Genomic DNA, 23,372 nt, shown 5'->3' with positions numbered 1-23,372 from the left:
TGTAAAGGTGGCACAGGGGAGGCAGCTGAGGTGGTGGCAGATCCAGCTTCCAAGGAGCATCAAGCAGGTGTAGCTAACATCACAGCAGCAGCAACAGGTGATGCATTCCTTGTGTGATGGCCTGGGACTTGGGCTCAGATTCAGAACCAGAGGAGTCTCAGTCCACACCGGATCCTTTGCCTCAGGCATCATCTGAACCAAGTCTGGGGCTTGATCCTGAAGAAGTTCCCCTGCAACAAACACCAGCTGGGCCGAGTCAGGGGCCTGAGCCTGCCCTGGCTCCAGATGTGGGGATTATCTCGTTGCCTTCAGTTGGGCCATCACTTACAGCTGCTCCACTACCAGTTGGGTCAGGAGAGGCTGAGACAGCCCCTGGGTCTAGTAACCCACCGATGTCTCCCGAGCTGCAGACTAAGGTCTGAGAGAAGGAGAGACCTGAGTACTCACAGGAGGAGTGCTCGCCTTTGGGTGAGGCGGGGAGGTGAGTCACCGGGGGATCAGGACTGGCCGTTACCCCGACAAACATAAAGGGCTGACAGACCCCACCCCAGGTTGTGGAAGCAACATTGCTGTATGCCAGATCCTGCCTGAGATCCTGTACCTGTCCTTGCCTGGTTTCTTGCCTTGGCCCTGTCGGAATGACTCCTAGCGGAACCTCCGGATTCTGTACCGGTCCTGGACTGCGTTTCAAGGGTTACCCCCGTGCCCAGCACATCTTGAAGGCCAGATCTGCTGCCTCTGTGGATTCTGCTGACCGAGGCAGCTGTCTCACCTTGCCTCATAAGTGGGCCGGACCTGAGTAGGTGGCACCAGAGCCAATGTCAAGCAGAACCTCCTCCTTCTGGGTTTCTCCCCATTCTCCTCCCCACTGGCAAGTTTTACAAGGGCAACACCGAGAGGAAGGAGGACAAGGCTGACAGACAGAACCACCTCCTAGACTGGGTGTAAATAAGCAGGCAGGCAGCAAGGAGCAGAGTAAGGGAGTTGGGTGTGTTATGCCTGGGGAAAAGAAGACTGAAAGGTGATATGGCAGCCATCATCAAATAGCTGAAGGGCTGTCACACGGAAGATGGAGCAAGATTGTTTTTCCGGAGGGTAGGACCTGAACCAACAGATTCAAATGACAAGAAAGGATGTTCCAACTAAACATTAGGAAGAACTTTCTGATGGTAAGAGCTGTTTGACCATTGAATGGACAACCTCAGAAAATGGTGGGTTCTCCTTCACTGGAGGTTTTTTAAGAGGTTGGTTGGCCATATGTCAGTGATCTTTTTGCGGCCATTCATGCATTGATTCTCACTCTTCTCTTCTCCATGTCAAACATACCCAACTCCTTCAACCATTCCTTAGTTTCCAGACTCTGGAATATCTTGGTGACCCACTTCTACACATGTCCCAGCTTGTCAATTTCCTTCTTAAACTGCGGTGCCCAGAACTGGACATAGTATTCCAAGTGTGGTCTGACCAAGGCAGAACAGAGTGGTGCTATTACTTCCCGTGATCTGGACATTAGATGCCTGTAGATATAAATATAGACATATAGATTCTTTTCTCAGGAACCAGCCACAGGAGGCCAAAAACAAAGAGAGTGGAGTTCCCCCCACCTTTCTTTCTGAAAAAAAGGAAAAAGACTGAAGATCAAATTGTATATGACTTCTGTTGTCCCTCTGGGTCGTAATACCCTGAATTGCAGGGAAATGCAACCCGATGTGTGTGAACAATCCATTTATCAGTCGCCTCTCTATTTGAAGCTTGGTTAGCTGGTTTGTATTTGTGATGCCTATTGGGTTGTTTCCTCATGGGCTTGTTTTGCTAAGAACCATCAACCTGGAAAATTTAAACAGACAAATCCAATCAGTGATAATCTGTTCACAAATACCCGAGCAGAGGAACGCACAAAAAATGTCGGGAGCTCAGCTCTTTTGCCAAGTTTAGGGCTTTGCGGCAATGAGGTCATTTCGCGACTACCGCTTAACCCATCTCCTCTCCCCGAGAGGCATATTGAAACCTGTTTGGGGATTCCTTCTTCCTCAGGAATTTCCAATGAAGGATGAATAGACCTTGCACGGGATTCACACCATTTCTCAAACTCTCCCCACATCCTGAGGTCACCAGTGGCTCTTGTCTGCACTTGGATGTTCCTATTTGGATGAAAGATCTGAGATGATTCAAGGGGAACCTGAAAGGGTCTATTCCACCTTGGCCCTGGCTGGGCTTTGCCTTCCAAGAGCAGCTCTCTTTCTCCTTCAAGCCACCAAGAAACAAATACAGTGGCTTGGTTGGTTGAGAGAACATGTTTGCGTGTTGGCGGGCAGTCAAAATTGAAATGTTCCATACTGCTTGACCTCCCCGTTAACGAGGCTTAATTTTGTCTTCCCAATGAATGTCTCTTTGATCAACTCCCACCTGCTCTGCAATGAGGAGAGATGATGTGTGTTATTCTGGAAGCTAATGTGAATCATCAGGAATGCTTTGATGCAGGACCCAGCCCTCCAAAAGTCACTTCAAAGATGGCTCTGCATCCCCCTAGCTCAGTGCAATCAGATCCACCGCTGAATCACTCTCTTCCTCCCATTTCAAACCTAATTCAGCAATCGGGTCTCTGAGGTTCTGACAACCATCACTTTCCTCCTGGAGGAAGCCAATGCTCAGATTCATTGCTCAGCTTTCAGTGTTGTCCCTTGCATCATCTATGACACAGACTTTGGCATTTCAGTGGCCAATAGGGTTGGTCACCCAACAACATCCAGGTGGGGGTCACAGGCTCTCTATCCCTGCTGTAATGTCTGGTTCTTTATTTATTTTGCCATTACTAACAGCCACAAAGTATGGTAGCAGAGTATTACGCCATACTATATGCAAAACAATAAGAGAAAGAAATGGTGACCCACCAATATTAATCAAGACATCCCATACCTGGCATAGATGGTGAATGTTGGATGTCTTAAATCCAGAGCATAGAAAATAAAATCTAACCAGATGACACAAAAGGGTTCTGGAGTGGATGGGGAAACCCAGCTAGATGGGCGGGGTATAAATAAATTATTATTATCGTCATCATCGTCGTCATCATCATCATCATCATCATTATTATTATTAATCCTCCATCCCCCTGGTGACAAACAGTTTATGTGTAATTTCCCCCACAACAGGCAAAGTCCATAAGTTCTTATGCCACACAGAGAATTGCAGATTTTTCAAGGTTTTCCATAGCTGGCCTATATAAATCCTAGCTGTAACACCCATGTCCAAAGCTCTTCAGAGTGACAAGGTTTCATACTGCCCACCCACATATTCAGTAATGACAGTTGTGGGGAAGCCTGAACGGGTGATTTAATTATTTTAGATATTCCTTGATATACCTGAGGCCAGAATAATGAAATCCGAGGGCGTTCCCACCAACGGTGGAGGAATGTCCCTCAGAGCTCGCAGTTGCCCCAGCAATCTTGTATTGACTGTGATGTAATCTGAGACAATTAGAAGATTTATATCCCACTTGGCTTTAATAAAGCCTCAAAGCAGTTTACAAAATTCAATGAATTTATCAGTAAAAGAACAGTTAAAAGCAACTATTTAAACCATCAAAAAAAAGTTAAAACAAGACCAAAACTGGATGAAAACATGTGCCATCATTTTCTAGATGTCTTTGTAGGCTTGTCTAAAGAAAAATGTTTTTTCGTGAGTGATGAAAAGAGCAAGCAAAGGCACCAGCCTGATGTCAGTAAGCAGGGAGTTCCAAAGTGTCTGTGCTGCTACACGAAACAATCAAGTTCAGAAGAAGTCTAACATGGCACCTGTGAGAATGGTCGTTTCGCAGACTGAAGTGGTCAGGTGGGCATTGTTAGAATTCCTGCTCCATGATTGCAGTCATGGGATTTTTGTCTATCTATGTTTTGACCCCACAAAGTGGGAAGTGACGGAGACAGGGTGTTTGTGTTACTGTGTTCCATGAAGTGGGACTATTGTCCTTTGTTTTTCCTCTTTGCTGTCTGATGCTAGAGAGAGAGGGAGCCATGTTGCAGTGCCCCGTGTGTGTTTATATGCAAATAAAGTAGATTAGCCAAAATGCTGAGTTACTGAGGTCTGTCACGCAAGCTGCGAAGACTCTGCGGATTCCTAAGTGTGCTGGTGTCTGTTGGCATTAGTCACTGTGATGTTTGGGCTGAATAAAGCTTTTGAAGCTCCTGAATGATTGACCAGGAGGGAAAGAACATGCCAGTTGGGCATGTGTCTCTGCGAGGGTCCTACTCGAGTGTAGGACGAGCTCCTGACAGGCATATGTGGAGTAAGTCGATCTCGCAGGTCAACTGGTCCCAAGTTGTCAAGGGCTTTATATACTAATAGCAACAACAACAACAATATGCCCAGTAGCAAATTGGCAACTGGTGCAGGTCTCTGAGCACAGGTGTTATATACATTGAGAGGGTCTCACTCCTGTCCTTCCCAGTGAGAAATGAGGTTTCACTCTGGGATGAAGGGGGCTGACAAATTGATGATGACTCAAGAGTTTCTGATGCGCAGCTTCTGACTGAATTGGTGAACTGCATTCAGGAGAACTCTACAGATGCCAGTATGTTTACCTGCAAACATACCAGAGCAGCGAGGGACCTCACATCTCCTCTCATGCCATCCGGATTGGGGGCAACAAAGAAAGCATGTCAGACATCATTCCTTTGGGTCAATAACAGAGCTCTGTTAAAGTGAAGGGGAGGAGTCACCGTGGATTGATTGATTGCTTGTTTGCAGCACTGGTTGAATCCAGAGAGACCCCCATTCATGACATGAAGCTGCTCAGGGAGCTCTAAGGGCTCTAAGCCAAGTGCTAGGAGTACAGATAATGAACACTCCGGTCCAATTAATGGAGCAGTTGAAGCCAATTAGAACTAATTTCATAGCAACTATTTTATACACAACTGATCTATTATCTGGGTAATTCCCCCGCCCACCCGCCCTCCCCCGCATTTGCTCTCCAAGCCCCCTCACTGCCTGGCAGCAACCAGCTTCCTTCACTCAGTCGTGCTTTGTAATGGAGGAACTGGTTAAATTTAACCACCCATTGAAAGGGTGCAGAGCAGTTGCTAAGTATGCCACACATCTTGAGCTCAGTGGCGTGCGGTCAGTGGACTAGGCTAGTCCCCTAAATGTTCCTGATAAATTAGAGTATTAGAGTATGAAAGCCTGGTGCCTACTGTCAGGAGTGTGTGCAGGAGCCAGGCCCTGTGACTGGTAGGGCCTCGCAGGACTGGGGCCTTCCTGAGTTTGGCCTGGAAGGGCAAGGCGTGGCCGCACAGGTGAGGCTTGACAGAAGACTCGGAGCACCTGGTGGCAAGGGCCAGGAGGGGTATATAAGACCAGCATTTCCCTCTGGCTCTTTGCCACAGCAACACACTACTCACTTAGCTGTGCTTTGGCTTCCTGATTCCTGGTTTCCTGACCCTTCGACCCTTGGCTTCCTGACTCTTGGTTTCCTAGCCCTTGAATTCTTGGCTTCCTGACTCCTGGTATCCTGACTCTTGGACCCTTGGCTTCCTGACTCCTGGTTTCCTGACCCTTGGACCCTTGATTCCTGATTCCTGGTTTCCTGGTTCGTGGACTCCTGACCCCTGGACTGCTGACCCTGGACTGCTGATTTCTGCTTCCCAACCTCTATCCCGGTCCCGATGTACCAAGCCAGGACTCTGACTGCCTGTAACCCAGACCGTGACACCTCCTTCTCAAAGCCCAGGAAGCTTTTGCTTGGGGATGGAGGAACAATGCTCTAATGTGGTCCAAGAGCCCTTCCACCAATTTCCCAAAGCCAGACTTTGGAAAGGAAGAACAAAGAAACAGTGGGGTCACTCAGAGGAGAAGATGGTGAAATGCAAACAGGGGACACAGAAAGGGCTGAACTCCTAAATGCCTTCTTTGCCTCAGTCTTCTCCGATAAAGAAAACAATGCCCGACCTGAAGAATTTGGAGCAAATGATTCAGCAAAGGAAACACAGCCCAGAATAACTAAGGAGATAGTGCAAGAATATTTGGCTAGTTTAGATGTATTCAAGTCTCCAGGGCCAGATGAACTGCATCCAAGAGTATTAAAAGAACTGGCAGATGTGATCTCAGAACCACTGGCAGTCATCTTTGAGAATTCCTGGAGAACAGGCGAAGTCCCGGCAGACTGGAGGAGGGCAAATGTTGTCCCTATTTTCAAAAAGGGGAAAAGAGAGGACCCAAATAATTACCGCCCAGTCAGTCTGACATCAATACCAGGGAAGATTCTGGAACAGATCATTAAGCAAACAGTCTGTGAGCACCTAGAAAGGAATGCTGTGATCACCAATAGTCAGCATGGATTTCTGAAAAATAAGTCATGTCAGACTAACCTGATCTCGTTTTTTGACAGAATTACAAGCCTGGTAGATGAAGGGAACGCAGTGGATGTAGCCTACCTTGATTTCAGCAAGGCATTTGACAAGGTGCCCCATGATATTCTTGTAAAGAAGCTGGTAAAATGCGGTCTTGACTATGCTACCACTCAGTGGATTTGTAACTGGCTGACTGCCCGAACCCAAAGGGTGCTCATCAATGGTTCCTCTTCATCCTGGAGAAGAGTGACTAGTGGGGTGCCACAGGGTTCTGTCTTGGGCCCGGTCTTATTCAACATCTTTATCAACGACTTGGATGATGGACTCAAGGGCATCCTGATCAAATTTGCAGATGACACCAAACTGGGAGGGGTGGCTAACACCCCAGAGGACAGGATCACACTTCAAAACGACCTTGACAGATTAGAGAACTGGGCCAAAACAAACAAGATGAATTTTAACAGGGAGAAATGTAAAGTATTGCACTTGGGCAAAAAAAATGAGAGGCACAAATACAAGATGGGTGACACCTGGCTTGAGAGCAGTACATGTGAAAAGGATCTAGGAGTCTTGGTTGACCACAAACTTGACATGAGCCAACAGTGTGACGCGGCAGCTAAAAAAGCCAATTCAATTCTGGGCTGCATCAATAGGAGTATAGCATCTAGATCAAGGGAAGTAATAGTGCCACTGTATTCTGCTCTGGTCAGACCACACCTGGAGTACTGTGTCCAGTTCTGGGCACCACAATTCAAGAAGGACACTGACAAACTGGAACGTGTCCAGAGGAGGGCAACCAAAATGGTCAAAGGCCTGGAAACGATGCCTTATGAGGAACGGCTAAGGGAGCTGGGCATGTTTAGCCTGGAGAAGAGGAGGTTAAGGGGTGATATGATAGCCATGTTCAAATATATAAAAGGATGTCACATAGAGGAGGGAGAAAGGTTGTTTTCTGCTGCTCCAGAGAAGCGGACACGGAGCAATGGATCCAAACTACAAGAAAGAAGATTCCACCTAAACATTCGGAAGAACTTCCTGACAGTAAGAGCTGTTCGACAGTGGAATTTGCTGCCAAGGAGTGTGGTGGAGTCTCCTACTTTGGAGGTCTTTAAGCAGAGGCTTGACAACCATATGTCAGGAGTGCTCTGATGGTGTTTCCTGCTTGGCAGGGGGTTGGACTCGATGGCCCTTGTGGTCTCTTCCAACTCTATGATTCTATGATTCTATGATTCTATGAAGGAGGCAGGAGGGCTCCAGCATTCTGTCAGAGGCCTGGCACTTCCTTCCCATAGCCCGGGAAGCTTCTCCCTGTGGGATGTAACATAAGCAGTCAAGTGCAACACTTCCTGTTTGCCTAGAGTGGACACAGACAGGGGGATGTTGATCCAGCCAGTTGAACTTCCTGTTACACCTGGTCTGGAGCATCCTCCGCCTGCATGTGACCAGGTAGGTAGACGTGACCCTTGCAGATCCCACAAAAGGTCCAGTCACACAGCCACCTTCCCTCTCTTGATGCCTTTTCTTCTCTTGGACTGCACTGCTGGCTCTCTGCCAGCAGCACATGGGCCCATCCTTACAAGGATGTAAGCCACACTGTATCTGTAACTGCAAGCTAAAGCCTGCCTTCAGGGATCCAACTGTGAACTGAATGTGAGTAAACTTCTTGTTACTTTTAAAAGAAGCTTCTTGTGTCTTTATTCTTTTTAGGAGAGATAAAAAGGGGGCTGGCCAGGAACAAAACCCAATTTGAACAAAGCCAGATTGGATTGCTTACGTAAAGAGATTCAAATGAATCTAACAACTAGCTTCCTGCTATATATTGGGGAATGTCACTCTGCTGCTGAAGCGTGAGTGAGGAAGGATCCTATTAAATCAATATATCTACAACATCAATGTATCTACAACATTAAATCAATGTATCTACATTAAATCAATGTATCTACAAGATTCCCACAATGCCCAGCTTAGTGAGGGAGGCACAATGTTCATGAGTGTGATGTCAGGATGCCACATGTGTGATGTCCTCTGGCCCTGTTCCCCTACAAAAATTTCACTGTGCACCACTGTTGAGCTCCTTGGAGAACAGGTGGGACATAATGCAATAGACAAATAAATGTGATGAAAGCCATGCAGTGATGATGTCAGACACACTTCTGTGGGGAGGGGTTCTTACCATTTAGGGGCTGCCACTGAGAAAGTTGGGCAGCCTAGTTGAAGGGACAAAGGAAGTGTAGGTTTTAATGAACTAGGGATTACTTGGAATAGACAGGAGTAATCAGATGCAAAAATATAGGGTGGGGGACACTTGGCTTGACATCAGGGCCTGTGAAAAGGATCTAGGGGGTCTTAGCAGACCACAGGCTTAACATGAGTTAGCAGCAAAAACAAACAAACAAACAAACAAACAAACAAAAACGACTAATGCTATTCTAGGCTGCATCAACAGAGGTATCCTAGATCAAGGGAAGTCGAAGTCATAGAACCTCTTCTGCCTTGGTCAGACCCCACTTGGGCAACTGTGTCCAAGCTTCTCCAGGTAGAAACTCCTGCCTCAAACCCTGGAGAGCTGCTGCCAGTCATTGTGGACAATACTCAGCTAAATTGTCCAACAGTCAGACGTGGTATATAGTAGCTCCTCATTTAAATCATCTATTTAGAACCATGAGTTCTAGAATCTTAGCTCCCAGATTCAACCCCTGGCATCTCTAAGTAGGGCTGGAAGAGTCCTGCCTGAAACACTGGCAAGCTGCTGCCAGTCAGTGTAGACAGCACTGGGCTAGATGGACCACTGATTGAGCACATGGTAGCTTCCGCTGCTTCCTTCCAGCTAGTCTTAGACCACCTCTCTAAGCTGCACCTTTTAAGAAACCTTGGAAAGGTATCACTACGCAGAGCAACTCTGTTTCAGGCACTTTGAAACAAGGGTGGAAAAAATAGCCCTGGGTTCCCCTTTCTCCGGAAGCTACCGGAGATTGCTGAGATTGGCAGTCTCCACTTTCAGGTTTTCCAGAAAAACAGAGCCCATTATTCATTGTCTGAAGCAGTTTCCTTCCTCAACAGCAGCTGCAGCTGCTGCTTCTCTGCCAGGAGTGGGAACAAGACCCAGTTTACTTAGCGAGAGCCAAAATCGCTCCTAGACATTTCAAAAGGAGACAGACAGCAACTTGGCTGCTGCAAGGCGATGCCTGCCGAGAGCCTCATTCGGGCATGGATTGACCTATTCTCCCCCTCTCTTCCTTCTTTGCAATCAGCCAATGGGGCCACAAAAGCTACCTGAGTTATCTGCATATCTCCCAGAATGCATGTGGGAGGAATACTTGGACTTGGGTTGCATTGATTAAGAACTAGTTCCTTTTCTGAGGGTGGGAAAACTGGACATTTTGGCTGGGTTGGGAAATCCCTAAAAAAGATTGGACAAATATCCAGCCATATTTTCCCCTTTTAATAAATCCAGTTAGTCCCACCCAGGATTGAATAGCTCAGTGATTGGAATGGCATCACAAATAATATTTATTTATTGCATTTATATCCCAATTTTCTCTCCAAGGAGTGTATGTGGTTCTCCTCCTCCTCATTTCAACCCCACAACAACCCTGTGAGGTAGGATAGGCTGAGAGTCAGTGACTGGCCCACCCAGTAAGCTTCACAGCTGACTGGGGATTTGAATGCTGGTCTCCCAGGTCCTAGACCGACACTCTAACAACTACACTATACTGCCTCATGTGCTGCTGGATAACTGCAGAAAGCTATTCTGAAGGCTGAGAGTCTATTATTTGAAGTTATACAGTGGCATGGCCTCATCTGAAGTAGCTTTAGAGTATCTTCCAAATTCCTTATGTTCAGGGTCTCCATGGTCTGGGATCTATTTGCATGTAGAAGGTCCCAGGTTCAATCCAGGGAGGGCTGACAGGGGAGGTCCCCTGCCTGAAACCTTGCAGAGCCACTGTCAGCCAGCATAGATCAGTTGTGTGGAACCTTTGGTTCTCCAGATGTTGGTGACCTACAGCTTGCATCATCCCTGGTCATTGGCTACACTTGCTTGGGCTGATGGGAGTTGGAGTTCAGCAACATCCAGAGGGTAAACACACACACACACACACACACACACACACACACACTCACGTAGAGCCTACTGGGTCAGGGCAAAGGAGGCCCATCTAGTCCAGCATCCTGATCTCATGGTGGCCAACCAGATGCCTGTGCAAACCCTCAAGTAGGACCCAAGCAGAACAGCACCCTCCCCTCCTGTGGCTGCCAGCAGCTGGTATTCATAAGCATCACTGCCTCTGACAGTGGAGGTGGCACACAGAGTTCATGACTAGTAGCAATTGATAGCCTTCTCCTCCATGTATTTGTCTAAAGCTTCCCCATACCTGGTTTAGACAATCCCCATCTAGATGGATCAATGGTAGCTTCATTTGTGCCTTTGCAAGATACGATCCTTAAGAGTCTCCCCAGTTTGGACTTGCAAAAATCCGAAGGCTTCAGGCAGTGCACCCTGTCCTCGTAAGAAGGAAGATGAGTCCTGTTCTCACAGTGACCAACCTGATGACTGTGGGAAACCTGTAATCAGGACCCAAGCAGAAGAACTCCCCACCTGTGGCTTTTTGCAACTGGTATTCATCAGATCACTGGTCCATCCAGTTCTATATTGTTTACTACTAGCAGTGGTTTTCTTGGATGTCAGATCAGGATCCTCTCTCAGCCCTACCTGGAAAAATTGGCAGATGGGGAAAATTTATAACTTATCTTCAAGACCATTGTAAACAGTTAAAATCGTTAGTAGGATTGGAATATCACCTGTAGTTTAAGGCTGAATTCTGGACACAATGGAGATGTAAAGGATTTGGATTACCATAAAAGATGTGTGAGGAAATGATTAATAATAGGACCCACAAAGGTGAGGATGGAAGTCCAGGAGATTCATTGGAATCTTGTTTTTATGTTTGATATATCGCTGTAAATTTTTAATTTGAAAAACCAAATAAATATTTTTTTAAAAGGAAATACTGGCAGATGTCCTCCCATTACAATGTAACAAGAACCTGCTGGATCCAGCCAATGGTCCATCTAGTCCAGAATCCTGTTCTCACAGTGGCCAACCAGATGCCCCAATTGGAAACCAGCAAGCAGAACCTGAGCTCAATAGCACTCTTGCCCACCTGCAATTCCCATCCACTGGAATTCAGAAGCATTCCTGCCTCTGACAAACATGGAGGCAGAGCCTAGTCATCATGGCTAGCAGCCACCCTTGTTTCCGAGGCTTGCAAACACAGCTTCCCGCTGCCGTGGCTGGGCCAATTTCATTGCGAGCCAATGGCATGTCCTTCCTTAGCCTGGTAGTTAGGATTGATGGCTTCCTCTTTGCTCTCCAAGCAAACAACTCCATGCTGGTACCCATTCTGGGGCTCAACGGACCCAACTGGGAGGTGATCCAGAGATGAGGAGGGCAAGGGGGCAGGTGTCCTCTCCTCCCCAACCTCTATCCATCCATCAAGAGTACCTCCAGGCAGCAGTGAAGCTGTACAGCAGCAGCAAATGGGTCCAGAAGGGGATGAGGGGAGAGGTGGTGGTGTCGCACTCAGCCGGAGTATCTTGTTGCTCCGTCCACAATGGCTGGCACGGACACCTTGCCAGCCCGGGGCCTGTGCCAGGCTGGCACGCTTGGCTGCACCCCGCTTTCGGGACGGCGTTGGGCGCTTCCATGCAAAAGCAACATTTGGCCAAATGTCCCACTAATTGCATTCCTTTGGCACCCCTCTTCGCTCTTCCCTTGCCGCGGAGAGCCAAGTTGAATGCTAATGCGCGGGAGCATCGCTCGGGCAGCGTGACTCCCCCCACCACACCTGCCGGCTTCCAAACGCCTGTGCCCAGAGTATTAATTAAGCAATTAAGGCCAGAGAGGTGCCCATTAGATTGTGAGCCCTGGTTAAATGCTTCCTTTCAAGGTCACAGAACTCTAGTGTGGTGCCAGCCATTAGAGGCTGCCCAGTTTCACTCCAGGGGTCACATACCGAGAATGAGGATGCTGTTATCTTTAGTACTGGCATCCATCCCTTTTGGACTTTTTGCTAATGTGGAGGATGGGCCTGGACGTTTTCCATTTCCTTCTTCCTTTCTCTCTCTCTACTGCCCCTCCCGTACTTTCTCCCCACTGCCACAAGGGCTTTCTCTCTGTACTCAGAAGAAAGGGCCTTTTGAGCAAAATAATAAAAAGCTCAAAGGAGAATAGTATCGATGAAGCCTTCCCAGGATCTCTTTTGTCACTGCCCTTTCAGGGGAAAAACGCCCTCCTTCCTTCCTCCCCCTCCCCTCCATACTGTGACTCAGCTTAGATGCTGATCAAAGCCCAGGTGAAAAAGCAGCCACCCTCCTCCTTGGTACCCCCAAATCACCGCATATCCGGTTCATGATTGAGCTTCAGCATTGCTGTTTCATAGGATCCGTTTTTTGTGGTTTCTTTCTTAAATTTGTTTTCATTACCTTTTTAACTTTACAAACTGTGGCCAACTATATATGCATACCTATACATGCCACTAGGCTGCTCTAAGCCCTCACAGGTAGTGTACAAAATGGATGGACTTTTGGTAGAGAAAATCCCAGCTTCAATCCTAGGTGGGTCTGGGAATGTCTCCTTTCTGCGAAACCCTGGAGAGATGCTGCCAGTCATTTTTCCTCTAGAGACTTCTCGCGCTCTCTGTTTCTGTTCAAAAGGATTCTCTCCGGAGACTGCCAGTCAAAATAATGGACCATAACATCTGCCGTGCACAACATTCCCAGCATCTCCAGGTGTGTTGGGGGAGGGAGAGTCTCCTGCCTGAAACACCAGAAAGTGCTGCCAGTCAGTGTAGGCCACACTGAGCTCAATGGACCAGTGGGCTGACTTGGCATAAGGTGGCTGCTTATATTGAGAAGGGAGTCTGCCCCGGTTCAATCTCCAGCATACCTAGGTCAGGCTAAGAGAGAAGCAGGCAACTTAAGGTTGCTGGGAGGCTGCACTCCCTGTATCCTAAGAAGATCATCATGTCAAGGGGGAGAGCAACTTAACCCCCTCAGTTGGCCTTTACGCTTTTGTATCATGTCTATTAGATTGTGAGCTGAGGACTGCCTTAAAAGGTAAAAGTACCCCTGACCATTAGGTCCAGTCACAGATGACACTGGGGTTGCGCGTTCATCTCGCTTTACAAGCCGAGGGAGCCAACGTTTGTCCGCAAATAGTTTTTCCGGGTCATGTGACCAGCATGACTAAGCTGCTTCTGGCGAACCAGAGCAGCACACAGAAATGCCATTTACCTTCCCGCCGGAGTGCTACCTATTTATCTACTTGCACTTGATGTGCTTTCGAACTGCTAGGTGGGCAGGAGCTGGGACCAAACAACGAGAGCTCACCCCGTTGCGAGGATTCGAACCACGACCTTCTGATCAGCAAGCCCTAGGCTCTGTGGTTTAGACCACAGCGCCACCTGCGTCCCATGAGGACTGCCTTAGCTTACTATATAATATTAATTGTAAGGGGAGGGGAGTCTTCACACTTCACTTTGTAAGATTGGCAAGCAACATGAGCAGAGGCAGGAGTAGTAGCTAACCTTGTACTTTCCAGATATTTTGGACTACAACTCCCATCAGCTATGATCATGGACCATGCTGGCTGGGGCCGATGGGAGTTGCAATCCAAAACACCTGGCATTTATCCTCAGACTACTCCTGCTTTATAACAGGGACAGCAGTTAGATCGTAGGTGCTCTACAAGTAATGACGACAATTCATTTGACACTCCTCCCTAATGAGGTAGTTGAGACTTTATTTTCAGCATAGGCAGGGCTGGGGAGGAGATGCCTGCAGCTAAGCATTTGCATGCCCAGGCGTTGCATCCTGCTGCCCTGCCTTTATGGGGAAGAAACAGACAGGACAAAATACTTTGGCTCAAATAAGGCCACAACTTTATTTATTACAGATGTTAGAGGTTTGGCATGAGCATTGGGTATAACCATCGATATTCACCCTGACGGCTGGAAGCATTTCTTTTCTGGTCAACCCTGAAGTGAGGAGGTCCTATGACCTAACGGCTCTGCAGGATTGGCACCTTGAGAAGTGCTATGGCCTTAGTCCCTGCCTGGGCATCCAGACAGAAACATCTCCTCCTGGATCTCTTAATGGGATACTCGTTACCTTTTGAGGGGCAGAGGCTACAACCTGCCCTCCAAGGAAAGCTAAGGCTTACCCACGGCCTAAACCGCCAAAAGCTGTGATGATTGCTATGAGGACAGCGAAGAGGACTGTTTGGCTCCCTGACAACCAGAAACTCTTGCAAGCAGCCATCCACTGTTGGACTGCACCGGGGCCGGGCTGTCAGGAGTTCAGCCAACTGGCATGTTCCCTCCCTTCTGGTCAATTGTTTGGGAGCTTCATAAGCTTTCTTCAGCCCGAACATCACAGCTACCGATGCCAACCAATACTGGCACACTTAGGGATCTGCAGAGTTTGCGCAGTTGTGTAACAGACCTCAGCAACTCAGCATTTTGGCTAATCTACTTTATTTATATATAAACACACACGGAGCACTGCAACATGGCTCCCTTTCTCTCTAGCATCAGACAGCAAAGAGAAAAAGAACAAAAGACAATAGTCCCACTTCACGGAACACAGTAACACAAACACCCTGTCTCTGTCACTTCCCACTCTGTGGAGTCAAAACATATACCGTCATGTGATAGGCAAAAATCCCATGACTGCAATCATGGATCAGGAATTCTAATACAGGCAAGGGGACACTGGTCTGCAGAACACCACACCTAAGCGGACATACAGCAAGAGTACAGGATCTCAGTCCTGGAGTCAAATGTGGCCCTCCAGGATTCTCTATCTGGACTGCAGAAATTTTGCAAGGCCAGACCCTCTCTCCCTGGCCCACACCCGTTGCTGGTCCTGATTCACACCTTCCTTGAATGTTTTTTGCCTGGGTGGAATGCACCTTTAAACTCTGTTCCTGCCTCTTGCTTGTCTGGATGGAGGACAGAGACGGATGTGTGTGAGAGTGTGTGTAGAAACTGGCTTATTATAGAAAGGTACAATTCACATTACTTGCTCTGGCCACTTTGCCACTGGCCCTGTCCACCACTGCAGCTATGTGCCCCCAACCCAAGGGGATATAGCCCTCAGGCAGAAAAGGGTTCTCTACCCTGATACACAGGATGTAGCATATGTAAGGCAAAGGTAAAGGACCCCTGGATGGTTAAGTCCTGTCAAAGGCTACTATGGGGTGTGGCGCTCATCTTGCTTTCAGACCGAGGGAGCCAGTGTTTGTTCACAGACAGCTTTCCAGGTCATGTGGCCTGCATGACTAACCCACTTCTGGTGAAACAGAACACCATGACAGAAACCAGAGTGCACGGAAACGCCATTTACCTTCCCGCTGCAGTGGTACCTATTAATCTACTTGCGCTGGTATGCTTTTGAACTGCTCAGTTGGCAGAAGCTGGGACAGAGCAATGGGAGCTCAACCTGTTGCGGGGATTTGAACCGCCAACCTTCCAATCAGCAAACCCAAGAGGCTCAGTGGTTTAGACCACAGCGCCACCTGCTCCCTTTTGCAGATGATGTATGTCTCCATGAGTCACTGGAGTCAGCTCCCAAACAAATCTAGGGCTCGTGGATCAAAGGATGGGGTTTTGAGGCAGCCTCGAATACCCTTACCTGTCTTTTAATACATTGAGTCTTGGTTTGGGTGTGAGAAATCTCACCCTCTGGTGTGGGGTAGTGGTGGGGAGAGGGTGTCGGAGCTTGGATTTTGACAAGATTTATTTCGGGAGTGCTTTGCAGCTTCAGTCATTTCCAGATTTAGAAGCTGAGGCAAGGACAAAGAAGGAGTTCAGCTCTACTTGAGAAATGGAGGTGTGTGGGGGGAGGACTTGAAAACCTGGTAGGGATCAAGTCCCTTTCCCCCTCCTCCAGTGCAGGCTCATTAACAGGAAAAACAAGGTGCCAGCTGGTTTCATGGATAGAAAGCAAAGCAAAGCAAAGAGGAAACCATCAGGCAGGCTCCTTGGAAATGGGCAGGGAGCCCATCCAGGTGTTTGCATATCTGGAAGGAGAGGCATCCACCACCATTCCTGCCCCCGCATCTATGTCAGTCATCTCAAAGAAATCAGGCGCTCCTAGATTTCACAATCTGGAGCACTGGGATTCCTGGATGCTTTGAAATAAGAACATCTGGAAAGAACAAGGAACAGTGTGAGAGATTTTTGCCATGGGGCAGAGGAAGGAATGAAAAGAGGCAAATCTTAAACCCCTTTCAGCACCAGGCATTTTTGCACCATTGTGGCCCCATGCAACAGTGGGTGCGTGATTTTTTTGGTGCAGGCTGTAGCCATGGACATGCTATGTGATCTGATGGTGAATTTGGGGTGACCCAATGTAAAAATCCTGAAGATCCATGGGCTTTTACCTCCCCCCCTCCCAGGCAGCCTCCGCTAGCGTCCCTTATCTCTCTTTCGATCCCACCGATCAGCCGTTTCCTTTCAACACTCCCTTCCCTCTTGTTTGCCTTAGTGTCTTTTCCTTAGCTGGAGCAGTTTTTTGCTCCTCCTTTTCTTCTAATTTGTCTCTTTTTTGCTTTAGTCTTCCTGTTTCCCCGCTTTGTAAGTTTGCTGTCTTTAACTCCCCACTCCCAGGCAGCCTCCTTTATCTCTAGCATCCCTTATCTCTCTCCCCGATCAGCAAACAACCTCTTTTTTATTTTTTTTAAAAGCATGATCAGCTTTTTGCCCCGGGCAATTCGGCTCCAGGGACCACACATTTGCTCCATAAGACACACAGACATTTCCCCTTACTTTTTAGGAAGAAAAAAGTGTGTCTCTCTTATGGGGCAAAAAATACAGTAGGTTCAGAACATGAGAAGAGCCCAGTGGTAGCATCATAGCCAGACACTGGGAAGACCTTTCAGGCGTGAACATGGACCACTGGTACCAAATTGTATGGGAAATGTCCTGACTAGAAAAGCTAAGCAATAAACAGAAACTAAGATAGGGACAAATAAAAGAGGATGCCTTCACCCCAGTGTGGCTCCTCTTTATTATACATACAGCCCCACAAGACAACAATGAGAACCCACCAATGGCATACGAATAAATATGGCTATCTTGACCCGACAACCCCTCACACACATAAACAAAGCTCAGTGCAGTCAGTTGAAGGCAGCCACCCATGCCCTGGACCCCCTCAACCTCTCTCACTGCCAATGAAAGCTAATAAATGAGTAGAAAGAGAACTGACCCACATGATGCTGACACAAAAGCGTCACACATACACTATGAAAGAATGAAAAGAATGAAAGTTTACTACCCCCCTACTCTCTTCTCCCCCAACCCTATACTGTATACAACCTTAAAGTCTTACATTGAATATAACTGATCTGTAGAAAGGACTTTATGATCTGAAAATAGAGACGATGCGTGTATTTTTGTAACCTAAGAAAACCTTCAATAAAAAACAATTTTAAAAAGAAGAAGAGGTCAGTGGTTGGATCAAGCCAAAAGCTGATTTGGTCCAGACTCCAGATGCCACAACAGGAGGCCCACAAACAGGGCTTGAGTTTAGCAGCAGCATTCTCCCTGCTTCTGATTCCCAGCAACAGGAATTCAGAGGCACACCACCTCGGACTACAGGTGAGAACATAATAACACAATGTCAGGGACTGGACTTAGGACGAATGGTGTGGACCGCCCCCCCCCCTTTTCCTGAACCCTCTCGAGAAGAGGAGGACAGTATAGATTTACAAAAGTGGTTTGCAGAAGGTCATAGTTCGGAAGCTGCAGAGGGCAGAAGCTGGGAAATATTGGGAGAGGAACAGCAGGAAGAAGAAACACAGGAGGAGAGACAGCTGACAGACTCAGCATCTTTAGAAAGCATTCCTGACCCACCCCCCTTTCCCAGGACCCGGCATGCATTGAGAGTAGTAGAACAGAAACTCAGAGGCAGAAAACACAGATCAGCTGATGCAGGGATGACGTATAATAGGAGAGATGGAGGGGGTGGGACTTTACACAGAGCAACGCCATTTATCTAAGAGAGACGGCATTTCTATGTTCTCTCTCTGTGTGAATACTGAATAAAAGACTCGGTAAGAGCTCTTCTTGTTTGTCTGCTCCTTGGCTGCCACTGTGGGAGGGATTGGGTTCCCCGAAGCCTGACACACAATAGGAGAACAGCAGCACCTAAGAACACAATAGGAGTCTGCTAAATCAGGCCAAAGGGAGACCCTCTAGCCCAGCATCCTGTTCTCACCGTGGCCAATCAGATGCCCACTACCTGTGGGAAACATGCAAGCAGGATTTGAGCACAAGCGCCCTCTCCCCTCCTGTGGTTTTCAGCAGCTGGTACCCCAGGGCAATGTTGCCTCCAACTGTGGAGGCAGAGAGTAACCACCATGGCTATGAGCCATCTATAGTCCTTCATGCATTTGTCAGAACCTCTTTTAAAGCCATCTAGATTGGTGACTTTCAGAGGGGCAAAAACATTTAAGGCAAAAAAAGGGGGGAGTAAGGTGCAACATATCCTCCAACCTCTCTCCAGTGAAAACAGGGACATCCTAAGGGAAAGCAGAATACTCCAGGATCATGTCAGAAACTGGGATGGCTTCTGTAAATCTAGGACTGTCCCTGGAAAATAGGTACACTTGGAGGGTCTGGGAATGGAAGGCTGGTGGGGGGCATGGCCTGGGGGAAATCACAAGGGCCAGATTGAGAGGCCTGGGGGCTGCATTTGGCCCCTGGGCTGGAGGTTCCTCACCATTGCATGAAGAGAACATGGCTAGCTTGATTAAGCCTCTGCATTTGTAGAAGGCTTGATTTAACAGCGGCACTTCTGAGCATTTTTCTAAAAGCCTTATTTGTGTTCAGGCTCCCTGTGGCCGCTGCCACATTTAAAGTGAATTGGCTGCTGACCAGGCCCGGTCTGCCACCAGGCCAGGAACCCCTTGGCTGATGTTGGGATTGGCTGGCGATCCACTTTAAATGGGACGCCAGTCTCAATCAGCTTTGCACAGCTACATTTTCTCTCGCTTTTAAACTGCTTAAAGGCCCGCTTTTAAACTCGGCCTTGTTATGGCCCCCGTGGCCCAAATGGGATTTGCAACCTCGAGCGCTGCGCTTTGTTGATAATAAGCAAACACTCTTTCCAAGGGTAAACTCAGCTCTTAAGCTACTCATGCGATCTCTGGATAGGAAGTGGAATGGAGGAGCCTGTGTCAGGCCTAGTCAGTTCGGTAATAGAGAATCCGAATGGACGTCCAGGGAGTGATGCGGATGCTAAGTGGGCCTCATTTAGTCTCCAAGAGGTCACCATTGCTTGCCCTTCATTACACAGCACTTGTTAACAGGCAGGGATTCCAGTCTTTTATGAATGAGGGGGAGATAGCGATCCTATTTATGCCTCCCTTGGCACCAGGGCTGACTTGATGAAGGTTCCTCCTTAAGGAGAGGACTAAAATGATGGGGAGGCGGATTTGACGGAAATTCCCTGATACAGTGGTACCTTGGGTTAAGCACTTAATTCATTCCGGAGGTCTCTTCTTAACCTGAAACTGTTCTTAACCTGAAGCACCACTTTAGCTAATGGGGCCACCACGCCGCCGCTGCATGATTTCTGTTCTCATCCTGAAGCAAAGTTCTTAACCTGAGGTAATATTTCTGGGTTAGCGGAGTCTGTAACCTGAAGCGTATGTAACCTGAAGCGTCTGTAACCCAAGGTACCACTGTAGTTGCATCTGACCCCCTTCCAGAGCTTCAGAGGGGATCCCTGGCTATTTGCTCCTGATGCCTGTGGATTGATAAATGTTTGTGTCCCTCTCTGGTGACACTTGAGCTCGTGGTCATCCACGCACTGAATGCAGGAAGATTAGGGCAAGATAAAAGGAAGTACGCAACAGTGGTACCTCAGGTTAAGAACTTATTTTGTTCCAGAGGTCCATTCTTAACCTGAAACTGTTCTTAACCTGAGTTACCACTTTAGCTAATGGGGCCTCCCACTGCCGCCACACGATTTCTGTTCTTATCCTGAAGCAAAGTTCTTAACCCGAGGTACTATTTCTGGGTTAGGGAAGTCTGTAATCTGAAGCGTCTGTAACCTGAAGCGCCTGTAACCTGAGGTACCATTGTAGTCCATGGTAGGCAACTTCCTCCCACAGGAGGCAGAGATAGCCACCCACGCAGATGGCTTTCAAATAAGGAATAGTCAAATTCATGGAAGAGAGGGCTATTGATGGCTACTAGCCAGAGTGGCTATGCTTTGCCTCCATGGTCGAAGACAGTAATGCTTCTAAATACCAGTTGCTGGAAACTGCAGGAGGGGAGAGGGGTCTTCGGCTTGGTTCCTGCCTGAAGGTCTGAGTGATCTGGGTGGTCACTGTGACAGCAGGAAGCTGGGTTAGATGGGCCATTGGCCAGATGGAGCAGGCGCTTCTCTCTTTTGCTCTTATGGTACCTGCCTTTTATCTTTTTAAAGTAAATCGTTTGTTTTCAAACTTTTTATTGATTTTGTTCCATACTGCTTTGAGCTGCTTCAGGGACCCCACAAAAACCTCCCCCATGCAGCATAAATATAGACACCAAAAAAAGGTCAGAGTTAAAAAATATTTCACAACGTGCCCAGCACTTTCCTTAGGGACAGCTGGAAGCTAGAAGGGGTCACTAGGTAATTCCAAGTCAGGTATCACCACACTATAGCTTGAACCTGTGGTTGTCCAGATGTTGGTGGACTCCAGCCTAGTCAGTGCAGCCAATGATCAGAGGAGTTGTAGTACAGTAACATCTGGAGGACCACAGGTTTCCTACCCCAGACTCATAGTTTCAGGAAATCATTTCAGCACCTTGGAGAGCTCCCCATTCAATCAGGCCTGGCTGGTTCCTTCTTAGACAACACAGGGAAGATGCTGCTGTTATAGAGAGCTGGACATGTCTGATCAGGTAAGACCTGTTGTGCTGTAGGCTCTGCCCTCTGGAAAGAGCTGTCTGTGGTGCTTAAATAAGCCTTGAATTTATAACCTCTGCTGCTTTGGGCTCATTATCCAAGGAGGGTCGAGTGGAGTATGGTATGTCTTGAACTCAGTATAGTAGCTGCCTTCCCTTCTGAGCAACATTCCAGGGGCCACATTCCATAATTGGAAAAGAGTGGGTAGAGTGGTGTTTCCCAAAGTGAGCAATACCACCCCCCGGGAGGCGCTGGAATGATCCAGGAGGGCAGCGGTAGCCTCAGGTGCAATTGAGGGGCATTGAATAAAAATAAGGGGGCAGTGGAAGCATAAAGAAAGAAGAGGAGAAAAATTTGAAAAACCATTTATACATGTTTCATCTGTTGTGTAATGACGCTTACCAGCAGGTTGCGTGCCATTGCAGGACAGTGACAATGTCTTCCTGGGATCTGGCAGTCATGCTGGAGGCGAGGTTGTTTTCCTGTGCTTGGGCAAACCCTGTGTGTAATGTGAATGTGACTGTGGTTTACTTCAATAAATAATTTTACAATTTCAAGCTCCAAGGTGTCATATTTACAACCACATTTTCTTTACCATGTTGCAGGATGTAGGTAGAAATATAGGTACATAAAAGAATGCAAATTTGTCACTGCATCTTTTGGTTTGTTCGCTTAAAGAAGGTAGATTTCTGGGGGTGGGGTGGTGCTTAGTGGTGTCCCCCCCCGAAAAGGGGGAGTACATCAAATAAATTTGGTGTCAGGTGGCAGAGGAACCAACCCCCACGGCAGGTTGCCAGGAATGGATATGACAAGGAAAAGTCCTTACCATATGCTTTTTATTCAATATTCACAGAGAGAGGCTTGAGAATGCAGCTTCTTGGAATAATGGCTTTGTCCTGAGTGACTCTCCGCTCCCTTTTCTCTCACTTCCTCATTCGTCACCTTGTCCCCTACGGGTGGCACTGAGGGCACTTTGCTTCTGAGCCCTTTGCTCTACTACTTTCAAGGCTCACCGAGTTCTGGGAGAAGGGGGGTCTGGAATGCTTTCTAAAGACACTGTGTCCGTCAGCTGACACCCCTCTGGTGCTTCTTCTTCCTCCTCCTCTCCCATTATTTCCCAGCTTTCCCCCTCAACTGCCTCTGAGCTGTGACCTCCCTCAACCCCGTTGTAATTCTGAACTGGCTCCTTCTTTTCTGGAAGGGTCAGGCTGGGGAGGCGGTCTCCACCATTCCTCCTCTGCCCAGTCCCTGACATTTGGAAACCTCTGGGGTAGAGTATTGGGTATATATTTTACTTTTGTACATTTTTACACTCACAAACCCCTCTCCCCTCTCTCTCCTCCAACCAGGCAAGCACATTCAAGCCAGCACTAAACACTCAAGGAGAGGGTAAAGGGGAGGGATGGTTGGCTGATGAGAAGCCTGGGAAACTTCTCAAGGGCCCTCAGGCCTCTGAATCTTCACCCCTGTTTTAGCATCAATAATGGGAGATGGCTCCATTTTACGTCTCTGAAAATCCACTGCAATGATTGCTCTGTGCGTTTATTCCCCGAAAACCTATGTAGGTTCTGGAACCCCTTAAGCACAGTTGGCCTCCTTCTCAGCAGATAACTTTCAGGTTATCACAGAATCACCTCTCCCTCATTCCTTCCCCACCCAGAGCAGATTTTTCTTCCTCGCTGCTGACTTTTGTGTCTTGGGGACTTATTTATTCCCGGGCACAGCTCCTGGCTGATCTCATCCCATAAACACAAAACTCTATTAAAGCAAAGCCCCACACTTTTATTCTTTGCTGCTAGCAAAGACCAGATGAGGATTTGGGAGATTCTCACCTTGCCAAATGAGGTGCGCAGGAGCCCGGCTTCGAAGGAACTCTGGAGCAAATGATATATTTTCCTTTCTTCCTCTTTATTGCCGTGTCCTTCCGAGAATTGCCTTGGCACCAGTGGTGGCCTGCAAATGCAGTCTGTGTCCTGAGTCTTATGCTCCCAACAGGGGGAAGACAAGAGTCAAGGAGGGGATGAATAGAAAAGGCCTAGCAGGAATCTGGCTCCATTTCCCCCG

At 47.8% G+C, this 23,372-nt stretch overlaps 1 long non-coding RNA gene across 2 annotated transcripts in view; it reads right to left on the bottom strand.

Annotated features, from left to right (window-relative positions):
* Nucleotides 1-23,372, bottom strand: part of LOC309521195 — a 100,881-nt gene that overhangs the window by 76,951 nt on the left and 558 nt on the right. Inside the window, exons 1-3 of one of the 2 annotated variants that reach the window (XR_014214551.1) lie at nucleotides 23,141-23,372; nucleotides 21,711-21,807; nucleotides 13,100-13,161 (exon numbers count right to left, since the gene is read on the bottom strand). The exon at nucleotides 23,141-23,372 is cut by the window's right edge and continues 556 nt beyond it. This is a non-coding gene — a long non-coding RNA (uncharacterized lncRNA). Of the gene's footprint in view, nucleotides 1-13,099; nucleotides 13,162-21,710; nucleotides 21,808-23,140 lie in introns of those variants that run through there. The other variant, XR_014214550.1, reaches the window with a different exon arrangement.

The sequence above is a fragment of the Podarcis vaucheri genome (genome assembly GCF_965113315.1).
Source record: "Podarcis vaucheri genome assembly, chromosome: 16".
NCBI lineage: Eukaryota > Metazoa > Chordata > Lepidosauria > Squamata > Lacertidae > Podarcis > Podarcis vaucheri.
The sequence above is the reverse complement of the archived record's forward strand: the minus strand, read 5'-3'. Positions and strand labels throughout refer to the sequence as shown.